Genomic DNA, 21891 nt, shown 5'->3' with positions numbered 1-21891 from the left:
AGGATTCGAAAATCACCCTTGCTATGGCCAAATTATGCAGCAAAAACCATCAATTAACCAACCACCTTTAGTTTTTCATGGATTCAAAAACTGGACAGCAAAGGAAATGACTCTAAGAAGTGTAAAAACACAGATCTAAGCTAGATTTAATGTGCTTAGCATGACCAAACTCAGATTAGACAATTCAAAGAAACTTAGCACGGTGAAAAGCTTGGATTAAAAACTGCAACAGTGGAATGCTATTAATTGTGAGCAACCAAGCTATGCAAATTGCATTTCATTGCTTGTAATGGTTTGCTACACTTTTAGCATCATTCAATATCATCAACCAAATTTGTATAAAGCACTAGAATAAAAAAAAATCAATTGGAAAACAGATTCATGATTTAAAAACAGAATTGAAATTTTGCAGCAGAGTTCAACACAGATTTGAAATCAAAATGGATTTCTAGTGCTTTAGCTTGTATCACCAAGGCTAGAAAAAATTCTCATTGCCTTTATTGGTTGATATATAGTTTATCTAGCACTTGAACTCAAGCAACACGAATTAAACCAGCAGAAAAGAATACCAAAGCAGTGACAAAAATTAAAACTGCAATATTCACTTGCACATGACCAAGACAACACTGAAATTGAAAATTAAAGCTGGAAATGACTCAAACAAAGAAAATTCACCGTTTAAAATGAAAGGGCAACATCAACACATAAAGGAAACTCAAAATGAACTACTGGAAAAGTAATACACAACAAAACATAAATGAAAAACAACATCTCTGGAAACAGAACACACTGATTTGGAAAACTGAAACAGAAATTAGATCACCATTGGAAGCAGAAAATGGAAGAGAAACTTAGCTCTAGTTTGCGTGGACAACCAAGGCTCTGATACCACTTGATGGAAGCTTAGCCATGCTTAGAATGACCTGGACCTTGCAGACAAAGCTTCAAAAAAATCCAGAACAGTATTGGTGCAGCAGATTGAAATCAGCAGTGTGAATGCAGCGGAAATTGAGTGAGATTGTTTGATGGTTGGTGTGTTTGAGTGGAATGGTATGTGGGGGAATCTCACAGCTCAGAAGGCCTTCCTAAAATGGAAGGAAGCTAGAGGAAAGGGAAGAGAAAGTAGAGAGAACAAATGACTCAAGAGCAATAGGGCTGGAAATTAAATTCAGCAGCAATTTACTAAGCTCAAAAGTCCTTTCCATGGTGAAAGAGGTCTCTTATTTATAGGGAAATAAGAGCCTCAGATCTGAAATGACATTCAAAATGAAATGACAATTAAACTAAAATGAATGGCGCCAATTTTGGTTTGGGCAGCAGCTCACAGAGCTCATGTGAATTCTTGGGCAGCAAGTTTGAAAATGGAAAGCGCCAAATTCTGTTTTGGTGGTTTTGGCCAGCAGCACACATGTAAAACATCTTTGTTTGATAGTTTGGGCAGCAAGCTTTTCCCCCAAGTTTTTATATTGGCAGCTGCTTTTTATTAATCCTACAAAGCAAGGAAAAATGTGCTTTTAATTATGGGAAAAAGAATCAATGTAAATTACCTTCCATAAAAGCAAAATGGTAGGTGATCTTTCTTCCTCTTGAATCCTCTTTGCCATGGCTCTAGTAAGAGGTCCAATGTGCGTCTTAGATGGTCTTCCATCAGAGACAAAAGTAAAAATTTTTTCTAATAGGAGGAGGACATGTGGTCATTACCCATGAAGAATCCTGTTCAGTCTTAGAGTGACATATATGACCACGTGGTATGAGAAAACCTCTCCAATGTGAGCATGACACATGACCACTCTTACTTGGACATCCCACTCACCCTTGTCCACAAAAATAGGTAAAACTTTGACCACATGGTCAACCTAAGCTCATAGACATCCACTTTTGGTCAACATTGGGCCTTGATCTTTATTGGCTCAAGTGGTCAAAAAAACCTATACTACTTGGCCCAAAATATAAGGCCTAAATTAAATCCTACACTTGGCTCCTAATACAAAGTCCAAATTAATCCTAGCTACTTTGTCTAAAATACAAGGCCTAAATTATTCCTACTCTACTAGAAGCTCCATGATGGTCCAAGATGACCCAAGAGAGAGAGAAAGAGAGAGAGAAAGTCCAGACTCATCTTCTACAGATGACCACAACTTGACTGTGCTTGGCTATTGCTAGGAGGTATGCCATCATTTCCCATCCGTGTTGATTGCTTACTTGTATAATAACCTTTTTTAAGTTTCGAATTTTCCAATATGAGCTTTATGCTACTATAATGTTATTTTTTTTTGTTGGAACTATTGTAGCTCTTTCAGTTCTAACAAGAAGCTTGAATTTAGTGAGAGGTACATTGATCTAAAATCTTATAATGATATATCTGTGGTTAAAATGGTTAAAGTGTGTATCACTGAAACAAATTTTCATGTAACACTTTTATACCATAAAACTTGAAATGCTTATAACTTGATAGGAAACCCGGATTGAGACACTTTATGTATGAAAGTTGCTCGAAATTTTGCAAGGAACGCATTGGCCAATCTTTATCTTTATGGTGTTTCTATAGTTGTGCAAAATAAATTATGACGATGACTCTAAAACTTTTATTTTTAAAATTTATAGTTTCTATTGTAGTTGTAACTCTAATAGTTAATGCTAATTACAATATCCATTTATGACATTGATATTCAATACACTGTGATATTAAATTTAAATCAGTATTTAATAAATTTTAAATTAAATTTCAGCCATGGAAAACAATATTATTAAAATTTTGTAGATTGGCTTTTATAGTTAATGCATATATTTAGGTAAGAGGTTAATATGTAAAACTACTTAAACATTTCTACTCACTTATTTCTATTCATAGCTTCTTTTGGTGAAGTATCCCGCTTTATCATAGCTTGAAAAAATAACTTAAACTAACACAATAACAAGTTTTGCTCATATATAATACTTTCTTACACCACAACTTCATACAAAAAGAAGCGATACTATAAAACCACCCTTCTCTTTTTCTTCTATCTATCTTATCTTGATTTTGCTTAAGAACAAGTATTCTTCACAATGGCCTTTCTTAAACCTCAATACTTGTTTTTGCCTCTTTTGATTTTCTTTCTCCTTCCAAAACTTACTTTTGCAAATCAATCAAGGATAAATGGTTTGAAAATGAATGTTATTGATCAATGTTGGAGAAAAAATCTTGAGTGGAGGAGACACCGTTAAGAGGTCCTAGAGTTCGTAATAGAAGTGAATTTCTAAGTCATTAACGTAAGGTCAAAGTCATGTAGCCAAAAACAATTTTCATGTTTTCTTTTTAGTCTGTAATATTTTTTCTTTTAAGAACCAAAACTGAATAAAAATTAGCAGAGATTGAAACCATAATAACTAAATTGAGAATAAAATAAAAAATGTAATAGTGCTTACATCATAAACAAAACTCAATAATTAATATATGTTAAAATAATGGCATAACCTATCTCAAAGTACCTAATGCACCACTAATATTAAGTCTTGGGATAATAACATTAATTAGGAGTATCTTATTGTAATGATCAAACATTGAAAATAAAACATATCTAACAATAAACCTATCGTTGGATTGATTTATCATGAGGATGAAAAATCTCATAGTTTACCAAAAATTAATCTTCCTTAGGATCGATCAGTACTTGCATGATAAACATAAACACAAAACATTTTAAATTTCTCATGAACAATCTACTAAAGAGAGCTCACTTTGGTAAATTCCTTATTCATTTATCTCATTTGAAAAAACTACCAAAATTTGAACCTTTCTATATCAAATCCAAAGAAAATAATAATAATGAAATTTTTTAAAATGAGTTTCATCGTGAACTTGGAAACACCAATTTTAAGTTTCACTATATACGTATTTTGATATCAGTAAAAAAAACTTAAATTTCAAAATTAGATATGAATAAGTATGGGTCGACTCTAATACCAAATTGAAGAGAGTTCTAAAATATAATAATGGTGCCTAACTGCATGCTTTTGTAATCTGTCTTGATAGAGCGAGAAAACAAAATTTCTAAGGCAGTATATATATAGTTTTTTCCTTTTCTACAAATGAAAGCATACCCTATTTTATAACTATTTACAATCATATTCTAGATTTTAATAATTTTAAAGTCCCTTGTTAAACTAGAATATTACTTTAAGTATTTACTTAACAATCTTTTATAACAATTTTGTCCTTGTAATATCCCAAAAATACAGTCTAAAACTATATAATAGAATAATCACATTAAATAATAATCCAGATCAGTCTTACACTAAAGTTAGAGCGTACGCTCATGGCCGAACGACTTTATAGAAAGAGTTAAAAATTTAAACTATACAGGATAAGCAAACCTGACCGAACGATTTACAGAAGAAAATACCGAACGGTCATACTTAACAAAAAGGGAAGGTGATCGAACGACCACCTTACTATAACTAGACTACTAACCGAACGTCCTACTGTTCGGTCTTCACTTCTACCTTGATCAGGTTCTCTTCTTCCACCGAATGCTCGTCTCCTTCTGCTCACATCCACACGGATGATCATTGCAATGACAAGACGAACGTACAAAACAAGACAAGACTGGAAACACAGGGTAAGCTTATGTAATTTAATTCATGTATAAACATACATATCACATAATCAAACACACACAAAATATAATTCATCATACTTTTCATATAAAGCCTAATACTAGACTGACTGTTCGGAATATATGAAATCTGTGTAGCTACGATGTTCATGCACCCAGGTGATGTAGTAACTGGGATACCCTCAACAGCTGCCACCCGAGGTTAGTCTTATCTGTCCAAAGTAACCCTAAGGACTAGGACCTCCTACCGTTCCCACACATGACATACCCTCTTCTACGTGAGGACGAGTACTCACGGAACATCAAGATGAACCGCCAGCTTAGCATGACCACATTCATACTTTACCAATTCCAATATTCAAACATGAGTCATTCCTCCCCGGAACGCTCGTCCATAACTCAACACATTTTATCCATATCACATTCTCTTCATCTTTCATAATCAATCATCTCAAGTTAACCAGTTGTACAAGGATCACTAAGGGTACTAAATACCGAACGTTCAACCACTAAACTCAGAACGAGACCAACACTTGGAGCGAGACCGAGAGGTCTCTAGTTCTAGAACGGATTAATATCAAAGAGAATTACCATCGGGTTGAGAAAGAAACCGAGTAAGATCATATATGACAAGAACTACTAGAACGAGTGTTACTTACAAAGTGAGTCAATTAAATGAACTGACTCTTGGAAGATCAAAATGAATACTTTAAAGATGATGTCAATTGCTAAAACTCTAGGCCGAAACCAATGAATACAGACACTTCAAAGAATAATACTTATAAAATTTACATGATGAAACCGAACGTTAATAAATATACTTAGCCTTTGAAGTAGCTAAACACCAATAACAATCTGAATGCCAGTCAAAGACTGAACACTATAGTGAGCGACCCTATTGGGCTTGAACGAACGCTCTTATTATGAAGTTGGCTTAAGGAACTAGAACGAGTGCATGGTGTAAGACCAAACACTTGCTTAGAACGAACACTTGGTATAAGACCAAGTGCTACTAATTAAATTATAGAGAATAGGTTTGATAAATATAATCAGATATTATTTGAGTAGTGTTTAAGAATAACTAAAATATACAAATACACACACACACACACATATATATATATATTTAAGTTTATCACAGAATACTTAGATACAATTATGCTTGGCCGAACGCTCAAACATAGTATTACAACACGAAGGCGCTCGTCCTCAACTAGGATTCTTCCCAAATGAAGGAATCTAATTCTAACCAAGTTCACTAGAAAACCGAACGGTCAAGGACCATTCAGTGATGAACATACACTTTTATAGGGGAAATTTTATACTTAGAAATCATTTATCTCATTTCAATTCTCATCATATATCTTCATAATTTCATACATTCATATCATAGTAAATTTCATATACTTCATACATCAGAACATAGCAACCATCATATTTCATATAGTCAAATATCTCAACAATCATGCTTCACTTTAATTTAGCAACTCAACGAGCGTTCATGTAGCACAGGAAACATACAAATTAAATTAAATAAGCTTCCCTTACCTCTGAGCGTGAACGAACGTTCCTAAAGGCAAAATTAAGGCTCGCCTGACTACAATTCCTTCTACCCTCACGTTCAAAAATTCTTCAAACTAACCAAATAACAGAAGACCAACAATGGCTCAGACAAGATGAAATCATGCAACCAAAACTTGGTTTTCATGTACCAGATAACGAACGACTAAGGACAAAAAGAACTTACCAGTTCAGAACTCGAAACTGATCGGTTCAAACTGAAGCTCTTGACGCTGGAAGTGCTTCTACAGTGCCTGAACGAAGATCATAGAAGAGAAAGGGTGAGATTTCGTAGAGAGAAGGGAGAGCTTTTTAGAGAGAAGAAGGAGAAATGAAAATTTCAGAGTTTGGAGAAGAAGGTGCATGCATAGAGTGTGACGTAAACTTTCCAAAACTCAATTTTGCTTAAAATGAATGTCCGCTCATATGCTGACACCTGCATTCCATTCACTACAAAAAAGAAGGGCATTACTGAAGGCCAGAAGCCCTCGGAAACAGCCCAAAACCGTCGGTAAAAGATAATTACTGAAGGCTTATCGACGGCCAAAGAGCCCTCGGTAAATCCCTTGTCGCTAACATTTACCGAGGGCTTTTGCCCTTCGGTAATTACCGAGGGCCAAAAGCCTTCGGTAATTACCGAGGGCCAAAAGCCTTCGGTAATTACCGAGGGCCAAAAGCCTTCGGTAATTACCGAGGGCCAAAAGCCTTCGGTAATTTCCGAAGGACGAATTTTCTGCTGTCCAGTAACCAATTATGGTGTAGTTTATGATCTGCTTTGATGTAGTTTATAAATGTAAGTAGAACTACAACAACCAGGGAATATGCAACGCTATAATCATTTCCCTACATCATATTTCATCCAACATATTCAAGTATATATTAATTTCGCATCAACATTATGTTGTTTAAAGATGATCCTTATATAAGTTTTCCAAACACCTAAGCACATCCAGTCACGGTCTAAACATCATAAAACCCAGTGCACTAAAATATATATATATATATATATATATATATATATATATATATATATATATACCAACTAGAAAAATACACATAATAAACCATAAATTTCTAGTAAGTTGCATTTATTTCATCTCTCGATAGTCGACCTTGCTTCAGAAGTTGTTCCAACTTATCACGGCCAAGCGAGTGCCCAGTAAAAAGCATAGGACATTTAAGGCGCCAGCTAAAAGAGCAGCAGAGTCACCTGCATCTGCATAATGTCCATGGATGGCGACTGGTCAGATAGCACGCCCGCTGCCAATCTGTTCCCCAAGAGATTTGGACATCTGTATAATGTGGTTAAGTGCTCCGTCAACAAATTCAGGAATGTATGGCCAGAGAAGTTCTTTCGGAATATATTTATCTCTCGGACCAAATGGAATACGAACAATATAAGAACCACTACTCTCTCCCATGTCATCTCCATAATCATCCGCGTCTCTTGGTGTCAACATTTCTGTTGGCTCCGCATAACTCCAGTCTACATCCAGAGCCGCCACTTGTCTAGTTAGCAAATCAACCCGATAAACTCCTGGCATAGACCCCAATGCCCTCGCTAGTTCCACCACATACTTAACCTATTCAGCAGAAACAAAGACAGATGGAAAGATTTTAGTTTGCACATACTGGCAGTGTGAAAAAACAAAAGGAAGACAAAGATCCTTTTTGGATAAGTTTTTCCCTGAACACTGGCAGAAAAAGAAAACTAAAAAAAGTTGGAATAAACTTTCTATCAAAAGCTGAAACGAGTTGTTTTAAATAAGTCTATTTTGTATATAAATTAAAATCAGCATTTCGAAGAAATTAAAAAACAAATAAAAATGAAAGCGCTACCTGACCACCGGTATCAGAATCACGTCCTAGCTCCATAGTCTCACCTCGTATTAGGCCATGAATTCTGCACACATATGCCCCTTCTTGTTAAAATCAAATAACGAAATCAAACCAATCATAGCTTAATCTAATCAGCGAATACACAGATTACACTCTGAACAGCAGAATAAAGAAACAAACAGTCTAACTTCAATATCAATCTACTTATCACCAGAGCTCGATTCAATTACACATTCATTACAATAAAAACAAAAGCAAAAAGACAGAGGTGAAGGACACCTACCTGACGAGTACAATGTAGAGCTTCTTCCCTTTCTGACTGTTGGCCCAAGTCTCCATGGCATCTGCAGAACTGATTCTGGGAAGCCTGGCTCTGTTGGCATCGCCGTGAGCTGACGCGTCACTGACCGGATCTCCCTTCTCTCCTTCCGACAAGTCCTCCGACATATCCGCGGTGGCTTCCCTCCGCCCTCGCTCGCGCTCGAAGCGGCGCTTGTTCACTCTCTGCGCCGCCTCACTCTCCAACTACTCAAATCCATCACAACACACACAACACGATCAATAGACATCATCAAGCAGAAAAATCACAACACATAATTGATAATAATTATAATCGACGGGATTGAGAATCGAGAATCGAGAATCAAGAATTGAGAATTGAGAGTCGATGATCGAACATGCTTCTTCTGGCGAGCGAGGTTCCAAATCCGCCAGCACATGTTCTCCAACCTGGTGTTCCTCTCCTGAGGACTCCTGGTGGATGAAGCCTATAAAACGAAAAGGAGAAGATCATCGGAAAGAAGTGAATGAGCGGAATCAGAAAGAAAGGGAGAGCGAAAGAGCATACCTGAACCCATGAGCGGTAGAGATCGGTCTCATCAAAGCCGATGACCTCTTCGACGAAGTAGCGAGTAGGACTGAACCTGCCTCTCTCTCTGAGAAGCAGAGAGGACTTGGAACCTGTCGCAACACTCACAAGGACCAAAACCCCCGAACCCTAGCCACAAACCAGCCACCAACGAACCGCCGTCAGCGTCCGCAACAATAACCACTTCAAACCGCCTTAGGACGACAACCCACGCTTTAAACCAAAAAACTGCTTCGAACAGAGAGTAGGAAATGGAAGAGCGCCACCCAACAACGAACCTCCGTCAGCGTCCACACCACCAACTCGCGCCATCAAACCACAACATCGAACCGGCTGACCACCACGAAGGTCGCAACCCTAACTCAAGGAGTGAGTTTCGACATAAGGGAGGGAGGTTGTTCTACTTTTGGGAAATTTGAAGAAGAAATGCTCAACTTTTGAAGTTAAAGCATCGAAGATATTACCGAAGAGCAAAAAGCCTTCGTAATTTAATTTCACCAATACATTACCGAAGGCCTGAAGGCCGTCGGTAATTAACCTTCGGTAATACGCGTTTTTATTGTAGTGATTATCTGATTTTAGGATCCCCTCCGCTTGACACCTGGCATTCGTTCAGAGAATTTTTGGGTGCGTTTTTAATGGTTCTGACAGTCCTTATTCCTAAACTTAATATTAATAGACTGTTTATGTTTTAATAGACCATTATATAATAAACAAAATTTATACATATATTAATATTTTACGCATATAAATAAATAAATAAATTACGGTTATTTATGTTTCATTGATTTATATATTTTAACTTCGTGTAACGTATTGAATGATATTACATAAATAATATATCACATACATTAATTTATTACATTAATGACATTATTTATTAATCAAATGCATTTATTTATTACATTTCTTATTTTAAATATTTTTGAAACAGGAATTACTATAAAAATTATTATTAATCCTCTTTCCTTAAATTACTCATCTCCTTTTTTTTTTCATCTATATAAAGCGGAGATTGATAGAGTTTCTGATCAAAGTTATGGAATTTTAATCAGTAAGAAAATAATAGTTTTAGTTGTCTCTGAATATTTAGAGTTTGGAGAAATGGGCAGCAGCATACACAACGGTGAAGACGAGGAAGATGCAGACATAAAGTTTTGAAATGAGATTCTCAAAATCAAATCAAGGAAGTATACCAAAGGTATCGTATATATAATTAGATCCTCCACTTTTTTCATTTTTTTAGTGATACACATATTGAGTACCGTTTCACAATTTTTCTGTCAAAAAACATACATGAAAACGGAGATTATCTTTATATATATGAATGAGTGCTGGATAATCTTTGCCATGAAATTGATTCTAATTTCTAACAGAAGCCTTTTGTTTATGAATGACAGGATGATGATTTGGGACATTATTTGGAAATGGGGACAATTTTTCTGTCAAAGTTGTCAGCGTGGGATTTTCCCATTTCTTTATATTATTTCCCAAATTTCTTGAGGTCCAACCTCAGATAGAAATTTATGAATATTTTTGTTTCACGGGTCCAAACAAAATTGAAGAGTGTTATATGATGGGAAAGATTAAAGGAGAATAAGAGAAACGCTTATTGATGGTTTGTAAATACACGTGTTCTTAACCTCTGAATGTAATGCTACATTTCATGTGATGTAAGCAGAAAAAGTGTGAAAGTGTGATTTCAATTATGAATGTAATATTAATTTGATCTCCAAACAATACTCAAATGATGAATTAACGTAGTTGAAACTCGTTGTTTATATTACGCAGTATTTATTGTTGGGATAACTTAAATTTTAGGGTTTTATTAATAATTTTGTTTAAATTTTATTTTATTAGTTTTTGGGTATAGTAATATTTAGTTTGATTTGATAGAGATAAAATTGGGACATGTAGTTATGATTTTGGGTTTATCTAGATACAATATTATTTTATGATAGATTAAGGAGATTTTATTTTTAAGATAGTTGATATTTTATTTGTATTCCTTGTAATATTGTAAGTGTTATGGCTATTTAAAGCCCTTCAATTATAATGAATAACAATACTCAATTTCAGGAAAATATCAGAGTGCGTATATTGTGAGATTTTTCCAACAGTGGTATCAGAGCTTTATGCTTTGAGTACCGAGAGAGAGAGAAAAAGAGAGAGGAAAGAGTCAAACATCGTGAGAGAAAAAGTGAGTGCTTGATTTTTTGAGACATGACAAAGGTTGTTAATGGTATGAGTGTGCCACAATTGACAAGAAAAACCAATTATGACAATTGGTGCCTACAGATGAAGGCATTATTGAGATCCCAAGACATTTGGGATAAGGTGGAAGACGGGTACGTTGAACCTGATACGGACAAACATCAGATGGTGGCACAGATGACAGCATCGAAGAAAACTCGTGCAAGAGATGGGTCAGCATTATATTTCATCTACAATGCAGTAGATGAGTCGGGATTTGAAAAGATAGCGAATGCCAAATCAACAAAGGAAGCTTGGGAGATATTGGAGGTTGCATATAAAGGTGACAACCGCGTTAGACAAGTCCGAATATAAGCTCTCAAAGGAGAGTTTGAACAATTGAAGATGGAACCCAAAGAGCATATAACCGAGTACGTAACTCGGGTGGAGAAGGTGGCCAACCAACTCGGTAGGAATGGAGAACAAATGCCATCTAACCGGGTTATGGGAAAAATTTTGAGATCTCTTACAAAAGATTTCGAAAGTATCGTGTGCGCCATCGAAGAATCGAAGGACTTTTCGTTTCTCACAGTGGATGAACTTGTTGGGTCATTAGAAGCCCACGAACAAAGGAGAAGGAGTTGGGATGATCAAGTTGAACCCGACGACCAAGCACTACATGTACAGTTTGACTCGAATAAAACTCGGATTACTCAAAGCCGAGGTCCTGGTGGCAGAGGACGAGGTGGACGTGGCCGAGGTAATGATAATGAAGATCAAATCGGTCAGCATAATTGGCATGATCGAGGACAAGGAAAAGGTCGAGAAGATCAGTCAAGAGTGGAGTGTTTTAAGTGTGGCAAGTACGACCACTTTGCAAACGAGTGTAGGTCAACAAAGTGCTACAACTGTGGCAAGTTTGGTCATATTGCAAAGTATTGCAAGACCGAGACAAAGGGGGAGACGAATCTCGTTACTGAAGATGCAGAAGAAGATGTAGAAGAACTATTGCTGACAAAGAGCTCGGATACAGTGGACATGGAAAATTCCGTCTCAATATTGGATGAAGTGATCTCGATAAAAGGTAAGACAAATGTGGAAAAGGAACTCAAACAAAAAGATGAAGAGATTCAGCGGATGGGGAGGCTTCTGGATGAAGCTAATGAAATTATGAATAAACAGAGGGTTGAGCTTGAGGAGTTGAAGAAGATGGCTCCTAAAAAGGAAGAGAATGCATCTAGCGTTATTGAACTAGATAAAAATAGGGAAGAAGATGAAGAAGAGATGAAGGATGATGAGATTTCTACCAACTCGGTATGGTATCTAGATACTGGAGCAAGCAATCATATGTGTGGGAACAAGAACTTTTTTTTTATGAACTCACCAAGGTGGAGGCCAAATTTGTGTCTTTTGGAGATGACTCCAAGGTGGCCATGAAAGGGCGTGGAACAATTTGACATATTCAGATTAATGGACGAGTTGGAGAGATTAGGGATGTTTATTATGTTCCGGAGTTGAAGAGCAATATTTTAAGCATGGGTCAGATAATTGAAAAAGGTAATTCAATATTTATGAAAAATCAGGCACTATATTTAAAGGATAAGCATGATGGTCTAACAACCCAGGTAAAAGCGAAGAAGAACCGGTTGTATGAATTAAAGCTAAAAATCTTGGAGAGAAGATGCAAACCCGAAGTAGGATGATGCACATGGAAAATCGAACGAAGGAAGGAAGAATTTAAGTTTATGGGGGAGTTTGTTGGGATAAACTTAACTTTTAGGGTTTTATTAATAATTTTGTTTAAATCTTATTTTATTAGTTTTTGGGTATAGTAATATTTAGTTTGATTTGATAGAGATAAAATAGGGACACGTAGTTCTGATTTTCGGTTTATCTAGGTATAATATTATTTTATGATAGATTAAGCAGATTTTATTTTTAAGATAATTGATATTTTATTTTTATTTCTCGTAATATTGTAAGTGTTATGGCTATTTAAAGCCCTTCAATTATAATGAATAACAAGACTCGATTTTAGGAAAATATCAAAGTGCGTATATTGTGAGATTTCCCAACATTTATTTAGTATAATTATTTTAAGAATTTCGTAGACTGTAATGTAGAACCATCACGGTGATACAATATTAATTGTCACATCCGAAGGAGAATCTCAATAACATTAACTACATCTTCAATCTAACTAATTCAAGGAAAAAAACAAATTAAAGTTAACAAAGAATCTAACTAATCTTCGTATTACAACCAACCATTTAAAACTCTAGTTGACGATTTACATGCAATTCAAATAGATCATGAGGGAATATACATATTATTAATCCATATCATTATGTATGAATTTCATATTTGTTTAAAAATATCCATATCATTATGTATGAATTTCATATGTGTTTAAAATTTATGGATTTTGTTTGTTAAATAACATGTTTTATTGTATAAGTCTTTTACTAATCTTTGATGTTATTTCTTTTGACAGATATATGACTAGGGCACCACATTTATCAGGGGATTGAAGATCCCACTTCTAGACCCACCAAAGGAGTGACCAGGTTGAGACAACTTTTACTTTGAAGAAATGCAGGTGTGAGGACACTTATCATTGTTGATGTGGTCATCGGTGTAGCATCTGGTCCAAATGCAGATGTTTTTAGGTCTTACCTTGTAGCATTGGGCTTCTACACTCACTACAAAAAAGAAGGGCATTACCGAAGGCCACGAGGCCAAGAAAACAGCCCAAAACCGTCGGTAAAAGGTAATTACAAACGGCTTATCGACAACCAAAGAGCCCTCGGTAAATCCCTTGTCGCTAACATTTATAGAGGGCTTCTGCCCTTCGGTAATTACCGAGGGCCAAAAGCCTTCAGTAATTTTCGAAGAGCGAAAGCCTTCGGTAATTACTGAAGGGCGGAAGCCTTCGGTAATTACCTAATGTGGGTAGTTACCGAAGGGAAAAAGCCTTCGGTAAGTTGGAGGCAAATCTAAGGCACAATTGTATTTCAAACTGTTCACAACACAAATAGACCTGCATAACAGTTTTCAAGCACATATAGACCTGCATAATGTGCATCTCAATGATGCAATCATTGATCAAAATCCATAGAACATCCATTAATCCATAGAACATGTATTTATATTTAAAACATAAAACAATGTAACATAATGATGTTCTAACATCCAAATCATCCAATTGATCTAACATCCAAATGATCTAAACTCCAAATGTTGTAATATCCAAATGTTTCTATAACACCTAATAACAAAATGAAACTAATAATGTACATAGTTATCATCAGAGTGATCTTCATCATCCTGCTCCTCTATAGATGGCTGGACTGGTGTGGGTTGGACTGATGAGGGTTAGACTGATGTGGGCTGCTGAGGGACAGCGGGTGGTGAGGAGGGTCGTGGCTAGGTCGGAGCGATATTGAATTCATCCTGTGAAGTATCAGGCAACACTCTTATGACTAGGGCCTTAAAGTTTGTAAACTCTGCTCTGAAATTAGTGATTTCCTGGTCACGTTGCTCTAGTGCTTACGTGAGGCGGAGAACGACCTCGTCAGCAATAGTGGTGGAAGAAATTTAGCACAGCTTCCCAGATGCCTCTGTCAATAGACCCCATAAAAATTTCCATTCTGACTTTCCAGAAGGCATAGTTATCACCAGTAAAAAGAGTTGGTCTGTTGATGGATGAACCCTCAACATATACTTGATTTTGATGATCGGCCATTTTCGCAAAAGTTTGAAAGAATATCAAAGCAAGCTCTGATACCAATTGTCGGAACAATCGGTATCGCTATAGAGTCGCACAACGAAATAAAATATAGAAAACAGAAAGCGTGTTCTGTCAAACTTGTAATAAGATGGTCCGTTTTAGAAAAACAATTTTCTTAGAGAAAATTTATCAAACAGTTAATGTGCATAAAACAGAAAAGAGTATAGGAGTTAGTAGTAACTGCACATATTTCTCCCCCTTTTTGATCATATGCAAAAAGAGTTATAATGTTCCCCCTTAATATGAGCTCCCCCTCAATTTAAACAGTGTATGTACTAAAATAATAGATCATTTTATTCATGAAAAAATGAAAGATTACAAGGGCACATAAAGAAGGACATGAACATGATAAAACATCCTATGAATTCAAAAACAAACAAACATGAAACACACTAACATAAAATCCTAAATCTAAAATTCAGGACTTGGTGGTCTCTCTGGAGGTTGGAGATTAAAGTGATTTTCAATGTTTCCAATGTGAGTATCAAGATCATTGAACTGGTGGATCACAAATTCTTCATGATTTTTTTGCCACTCATATATTTGGTCAAAGTGAGTATGTTGAAAGAGACGCATATCCTCCAGTTGTTTGGACAGGTTTGCAAAATGCTCCTCCATAGTCAGGGATGAAGTAGAAGGCATGGGAGAAGGACCAGAATTAGCAGAGGTAGCAGCTGGGACTGGATCAACCATATGGGGTCATATCGTCCATTGCTCGACTTGCCTCTGATATGATCATAAATGGGGCAACAATGAAGAGCTTTCAAAGTGACAACAAGCGTAAAAAATAGTAGAATAGGTTTCATAGGCGTGTATTTGCCTCTTTGATTTCTTTCTCTTAGTTCTTGTGAATAAACGCTTATAAACTCTTCTTTCTCTTTAAGAGCAAGCAATGTGGGACTCTCTATGGCTTGGTCTTAAAAATAAAAGAAGAGGAAATGGGCATCCTAGGCATGTAGCATTAGGTAGCATAGGTAGTTTTCATGTTTTGAACTATAGGAGAACTAGTTGCCTTATAAACCCTTTGTAGTGGAGAGAATTGAGCAATGTGGGACTCAAAAGTCCCTAGAGGAACTACAGCAGCTGCTGGATGACCTCCACACTCATAAGTCCCACATCTCCTAGATCTTGCATCCTAGCTCACTCCAAAGGTTATATAAGAAGGCTTAGGGGTCTCCTTTTTGTACCTTACCTTGAATCAATTGAATTTTGAGTTGATTTGCACTTTTGCAATCTTCTTTGAGATAGTATTCTGTTTCCAAAGTCCCTATTTTGAGCAGACCTTATCTTGCTCAAGCAAGTGGTGGTCCTTCTTTGATACTTATCTTGGAGCTTCCTTCAAGTGGCGCATCTTCAAATCATAAGTTTCCTCTTCCTTTATCTCTTCCATTTTTAATTTCTTTCCCATTCTCTTAAATGTCATTTAGTATATTCTCTCTAGGTATGCACTTCCCCATCATGTGGTATCATGAGCCTTAGGTTTTTGATCTCTTAGGAATTGCATGCTAGAGTAGAATAGCTTAGATATGTTCATTTTCGCTGAGCCATTTTCTGTCTCGCCCAGCTCTGCGTGAAAATACAGTCAACTTGTATGATTTAGTTTAGCTTCATTGCTAGTCCGTTTTTTGTGCAATTTTGTTTCAAAGTTTCGTCTGGATGTCTATTTGCACTTATAGTTTTTACTTTGTTCAAATTCGTTTTGTGTTGTTCCCAGTAAATTTTTTACTCCCCTATGTCAGTCCAGTGCTTATTGTTTGAGTGACTTCTAATCTGTTTGCATTGTTTGCTTGCTGTTTGGTACTTGTGGTGGCTGGATTTGATAATTGGACGGTGCTAAGACCTCTCAACACTCTTAAGCAAGGAATCAACACGTCATATCACAGTTTGGAGGTGAGTCCCGTGGCTGTCCAGAGCCTTATCCATGCTGACATTTCTTCAAACAACAACAATGCTATTGGAAGTCTTCAACAAGTAGGTGTCCTTATTCCTTTTTGCTTGCTGTTCCAACTTTAATTTCTTGTCTTGGCTGGATTGTATGTGTCTTTTCTTGCTTGTTAACTTTGAATTGAGTCATATGTTTGTCCTCTTTAGGAGTTTTCTAGAGTATTTTTCTGAAATTGCTTAGCTAAGAGTTTTTTACATCTCCATGTTTGTATGCTGAAATGAGTTTGATCATCATAGGACTTACGTGTGTAAACTTTGCTTATATATTCTGCATTAGTAGAGGTCTTAAACCAATCAAATATTAACTTTGTGCAAACACACCTAAGCACCTCAATTTTACTTGGTCGAGACTAGCCAATCTCCTAAACTGCATGCACCACAAAAAGAATTCAAAATTGTTTTGCATTGTTTGTGCTGGTCTGGCCGTGAGCTATCTTCATTGTTGGTGTGTTTGCTAGCTTCATTTTGAGCCTCTAGTTTACTTCAATTACAGAATATATAGGTTTGAGGTTTGCCAAATTATTTCCAGCATTAATTTGATCTTACTCTTCATGTATGCCTAGCATGTTGGTGTGATTTACTTCTTAGTTGTGTCAATTTGTTTGCTGCTGTCTTGTTCATTTTGTGCCACTGTTTTGCCTCCTTTTTTCTTGCTGTTTTGTCTTCATAAAATCATTAGATTGCTGCCTCCTTATTGTGTGCCAAGTTTCTTGATTTTTAGGTTCCATTTCCATCATTTGTCTTGTAGTTTTCATTCATTTTTTTTGGCTTCTACCATGGGCTGTCTTGATTTGGCTTCATCTTGGAGATAGTATTCTGTCTCCAAAGTCCCTATTTTGGGCAGACCTTATCTTGCTCAAGCAAGTGGCGGTCCTCCTTTGATGCTTATCTTGGAGCTTCCTTCAAGTGACACATCTTCAAATCATAAGTTTCCTCTTCCTTAATCTCTTCCATTTTTAATTTCTTTCCCATTCTCTTAAATGTCATTTAGTATATTCTCTTTAGGTATGCACTTCTCCATCAACCTCTGCGTGGTGATCATCATCCTTGTGAATGATCACACGGCCACGAGCAACAAAACCCATTTGGCGAAATATTGCCTCACCAATTTTAGTGCCAATTGCTTGAATGGCGGTAGTGAGTTCGCCGTCCACACTTACAACTTTGTATTCTAAAATTCGAGAGATGAGAAGGGCATATGGAAAATGATAAGAAGAATATTTCTTGGCCTTTACCATTGTGTCGGAGATGAGGGCTGGCCAATCAATGTGGATGTGATTTAAAAGCCCATATAGTAGTAGAAGATCTTGCTCCGAGCATTGAGCATGGTTAGTGGCACGAGGACATAGGATCCATACAATTAGGTAGTGAATCATCCTTTCTTCAACCTTGAATCTACCTACAAGCAGTTGTCGATGATTGATTTGTTGTTCGGGATGGCGCAAAAAGGATTGAAAAGCGAGGAGACGATTGAAGTCCAGAACTCCAAGATGGATTTTGACAACATCATCCCATAGTGTGAGTTGTGCGACATTTGTCCATATGTCATCATTTAGAATTATAGGGACACCTTTCACTTTTGTTGTGATGATGCCATCACGATAACACATATTGAAGTAGATGACACAGATGAGATCAGGGTAGATGCACCCCTTTTGCTCCACGAGATGAGTAAGTCCTTGAGCATGAAACAGATATGGAAATTGAAAGCCATAAAAACGATAAAAGTCGAGGCGGATGAACTTTACCGCCATGATTCGTCGTTCTTGCCAGAAATGGACATAGTCACCATGTTGCTCCTCATCTGAAATCCAACCTTCGATAAAAGTAGGACGAACATTTCGGGAACAAGAGGAAGAAGCACCAGCAGTCCTCCTTCGGGTTCTTCTTGAATCAGCCATGAGAGTAGTGGGTAAAAGGAAACTTTGGAAGAAAGAAAAAAAATGAAGAGGTTTGGTTCAAATTTGGGTGCCGCAGTTTTTTGGGTGCAAAGAAGTGAGTAATAATCGATTATAGGGGGCTATTTATAAGAAAAATGGAGAAACTAGCCGTTTATGACCGTTGCCAGCCGTTAGAAGTCACTGTAACGACTATTTTTCTTAAAGCAGATCGCGTAATAATCGATTATTATAAGTAATCGATTATCTACTCATAAATCACTTTCCAGAAATTGTGTGATAATCGATTATGTATGAAGATAATCGATTATCTTCTCATGAATTTCCAGTTTCGGTTTGAATATGAATAATCGATTGTTCTATGGTATAATTGATTATCTGCGTATAGAGGTTTTTGCCAAAGCCAAAAATAATCGATTATTATCCTAGATAATCGATTAAAAGCGCTGAACTTGCGAGAATTGAGAAAATTTCATAAATTTGGAGTTTAGGACATATCTAACACTCCTAACTCTCTTCTAAGCTCATAGAATCTATCTTTAGGTAGTGCTTTAGTGAAGATATCAGCCAATTGATGTAAAGTGTCAATGTATTCAATTTGGCAATCTCCCTTTTGAATATGATCTCGCAAGAAATGATGTCTAATTTCAGTGTGCTCAGTTCTTGAGTGCATTATGGGGTTCTTAGTTAGGTTGATAGCACTAGTATTATCACATTTCAGAGGAATGTGATCAAGGAAGATATCAAAATCCTCCAGTTGTTGTTTCATCCATAAGATTTGGGCACAACAATTTCCAGCAGCAATGTATTCAGCTTCAGTGGTAGACAAGGATGCATAAGCTTGTTTCTTTGAATGCCAAGATACTAAAGAACAACCCAGAAAGTGACACGTTCCACTAGTACTTTTCCTATCAATTTTACAGCCACCATAATCTACATCAGAATAACCTATCAAACTAGGTAAAGCATCAGAAGGATACCAAAGTCCAAAAGATGTGATTCCTTTAAGATATTTCAAAATCCGTTTGACAGCAACTAGATGAGATTCTTTAGGATTAGCTTGGTACCTAGCACACACACACACTTTGCATAATGTTGGTCTACTAGCAGTTAGATATAGTAAGGATCCTATCATTCCTCTAAACATGGTTTCATTTACAACTTCACCAAATTCATCCTTATCTAAATAGCAAGATATTGCCATAGGTGTGTTGGCCTCTTTACAAGTATCCATACCAAACTTTTAAGCACTTCTCTACAATATTTAGTTTGGGAGATAAAAGTTACCCCATCTATTTGCTTTATTTGCAGTCCTAAGAAGAATTTAAGCTCACCCATCATAGACATCTCAAATTCACCTTGCATTATTTGTGCACATCCCTCACATAATGAATCATTTGTAGACCCAAAAATGATATCATCTACGTATACTTGAACAATCAAGATATGTTCCTACTTTCTTAATAAACAAGGTTGAATCAACCTTTCCTCGAGAGAAGTCATTTTCAATCAAGAAAGTACTAAGTCTTTCATACCAAGACCAGGTGCCTGTTTAAGACCATAGAAGGCCTTTTTCAACTTATAAACATGATCAGGATATTTAAAATCCTCAAAACCAGGAGGTTGACTAACATATACCTCTTCTTTAATAAAACCATTCAAAAAGCACTTTTCACATCCATTTGGTACAATTTAAACTTCATCAAAGATGCATAAGCAAGTAACAATCTAATTGCTTCTAACCTGACTATTGGGGCATAAGTTTCATCATAGTCGATACCTTCCTCTTGATAGTAACCCTTTGCAACTAACCTGGCTTTGTTCTTTGTGATGTTTCCATCTTCATCAAGCTTGTTTCTAAACACCCACTTTGTTCCAATGATTTGATAATCATCTTGTCTAGGAATGAGTTCCCAAACATCATTCCTTTCAAATTGATTTAGTTCTTCTTGCATAGTAACACACCATTTATCATCTTGAAGATCTTCCTTTATGTTCTTAGGTTCTACCTGAGATACAAAAGCTATTGTTAAGCAGAAATTATTAAGATTGCATCTAGTAGTTACCCCTTTTAATATATCTCCGATGATGTTGTCCAGAGAAAGTCCTCTTGGTTGTTGATAGCTTTTAGGAGCAATAGCTTGAAGTTCATTTCAAGTTTCTGGAGGATAATTTTCATTTAGATACATTTCTTCAAGAGCTTCCCTCAAATAATCCTCATCACCTGCAATTAGTTTATTTGACTCAAGAGTGTTCACCTCAAGGTCCACAATTTCATCAAAGACAACATGCATTGATTCCTCAATTTTCAAGGTTCTTCTATTAAACACCCTATATGCTTTGCTAGTTAAAGAATATCCTAAGAAGATTGCCTCATCAGATTTAGCATCAAATTTGCCCAAATTATCTTTACCATTATTCAAAACAAAACATTTGCATCCAAAGATTTTCAAATGAGATTGATGGAACCCTCTCCTAGCATTAAGCACGCAAGAAGAAGCTTCGAAACAGATGCACATCGGAATAAGATTTGGTGCAGTGAAATGGATGCACAGAAAAGTGTTTGATGAAAGTTTGGATGAAGATGTGGTGTGTGTATGATGCCTCCAAGCTCAGAAGGCCTTCGTACTAAGGAAGGAAGCTAGAGGGGAGTATCTGAATTCGAAATTCAGAAGTGACTAAGGGATATAAGAGGCTGAGCAAACAATTCTGCAGCATTTCATTACATCCAAAAGTGAGAAAATACAAAGAAAAGGCCCTCTTATTTATAGGTGAAGAGGAGCCTAATTTCTGATTTAATTCCCTCCTAAATTCAAATTATTTAGCATAGAAGGCACATTCATTTTGATCCAGCAAGGTCCATGCCTCATTCCAGCTCAGCCAGCAAGGTGCATGCTTCATTCCAAAACAACCAAGTCACGTGGATAATGCTGGTGCATTTTCCATTCCGTAAGCACCTCCTTTTTGGCTCCTTTGATTGGCTCTATTGATTTAACTTCTTGGATGGCTCAATCTTGGTCTCCAAGATTTATTAGTTCCTACAAAACAAAGTATAAGTATATTAAAGAAAATCCTACTAAGACTTAGAGAAGAAAAATCAAGAATGAGTCTTTAACAATCCATCTTCACTTCCCTTTCTTAGCCTTAGCTTAAGTTGATACTTCTTTGAATGGAATGCCCTAAATGGGTTTCCATCATACC

At 36.4% G+C, this 21891-nt stretch overlaps 2 pseudogenes; one reads left to right on the top strand and one right to left on the bottom strand.

Moving 5' to 3' along the window:
- Positions 1-7232: 7232 nt before the first annotated feature.
- Positions 7233-9177, bottom strand: LOC148201013 (putative sucrose-phosphate synthase; annotated as a pseudogene).
- Positions 9178-11088: 1911 nt separating this feature from the next.
- LOC148201012 (uncharacterized) lies at positions 11089-13560 on the top strand (annotated as a pseudogene).
- The last annotated feature ends 8331 nt before the right edge of the window (positions 13561-21891 follow it).

Source organism: Vigna umbellata, chromosome 4 (genome assembly GCF_029865625.1).
Source record: "Vigna umbellata cultivar VRB3 chromosome 4, Vumbellata_1.0, whole genome shotgun sequence".
Taxonomy (NCBI): domain Eukaryota; kingdom Viridiplantae; phylum Streptophyta; class Magnoliopsida; order Fabales; family Fabaceae; genus Vigna; species Vigna umbellata.
Note: the sequence above shows the minus strand (reverse complement) of the source record. Positions and strands in the feature narration are given on the sequence as shown.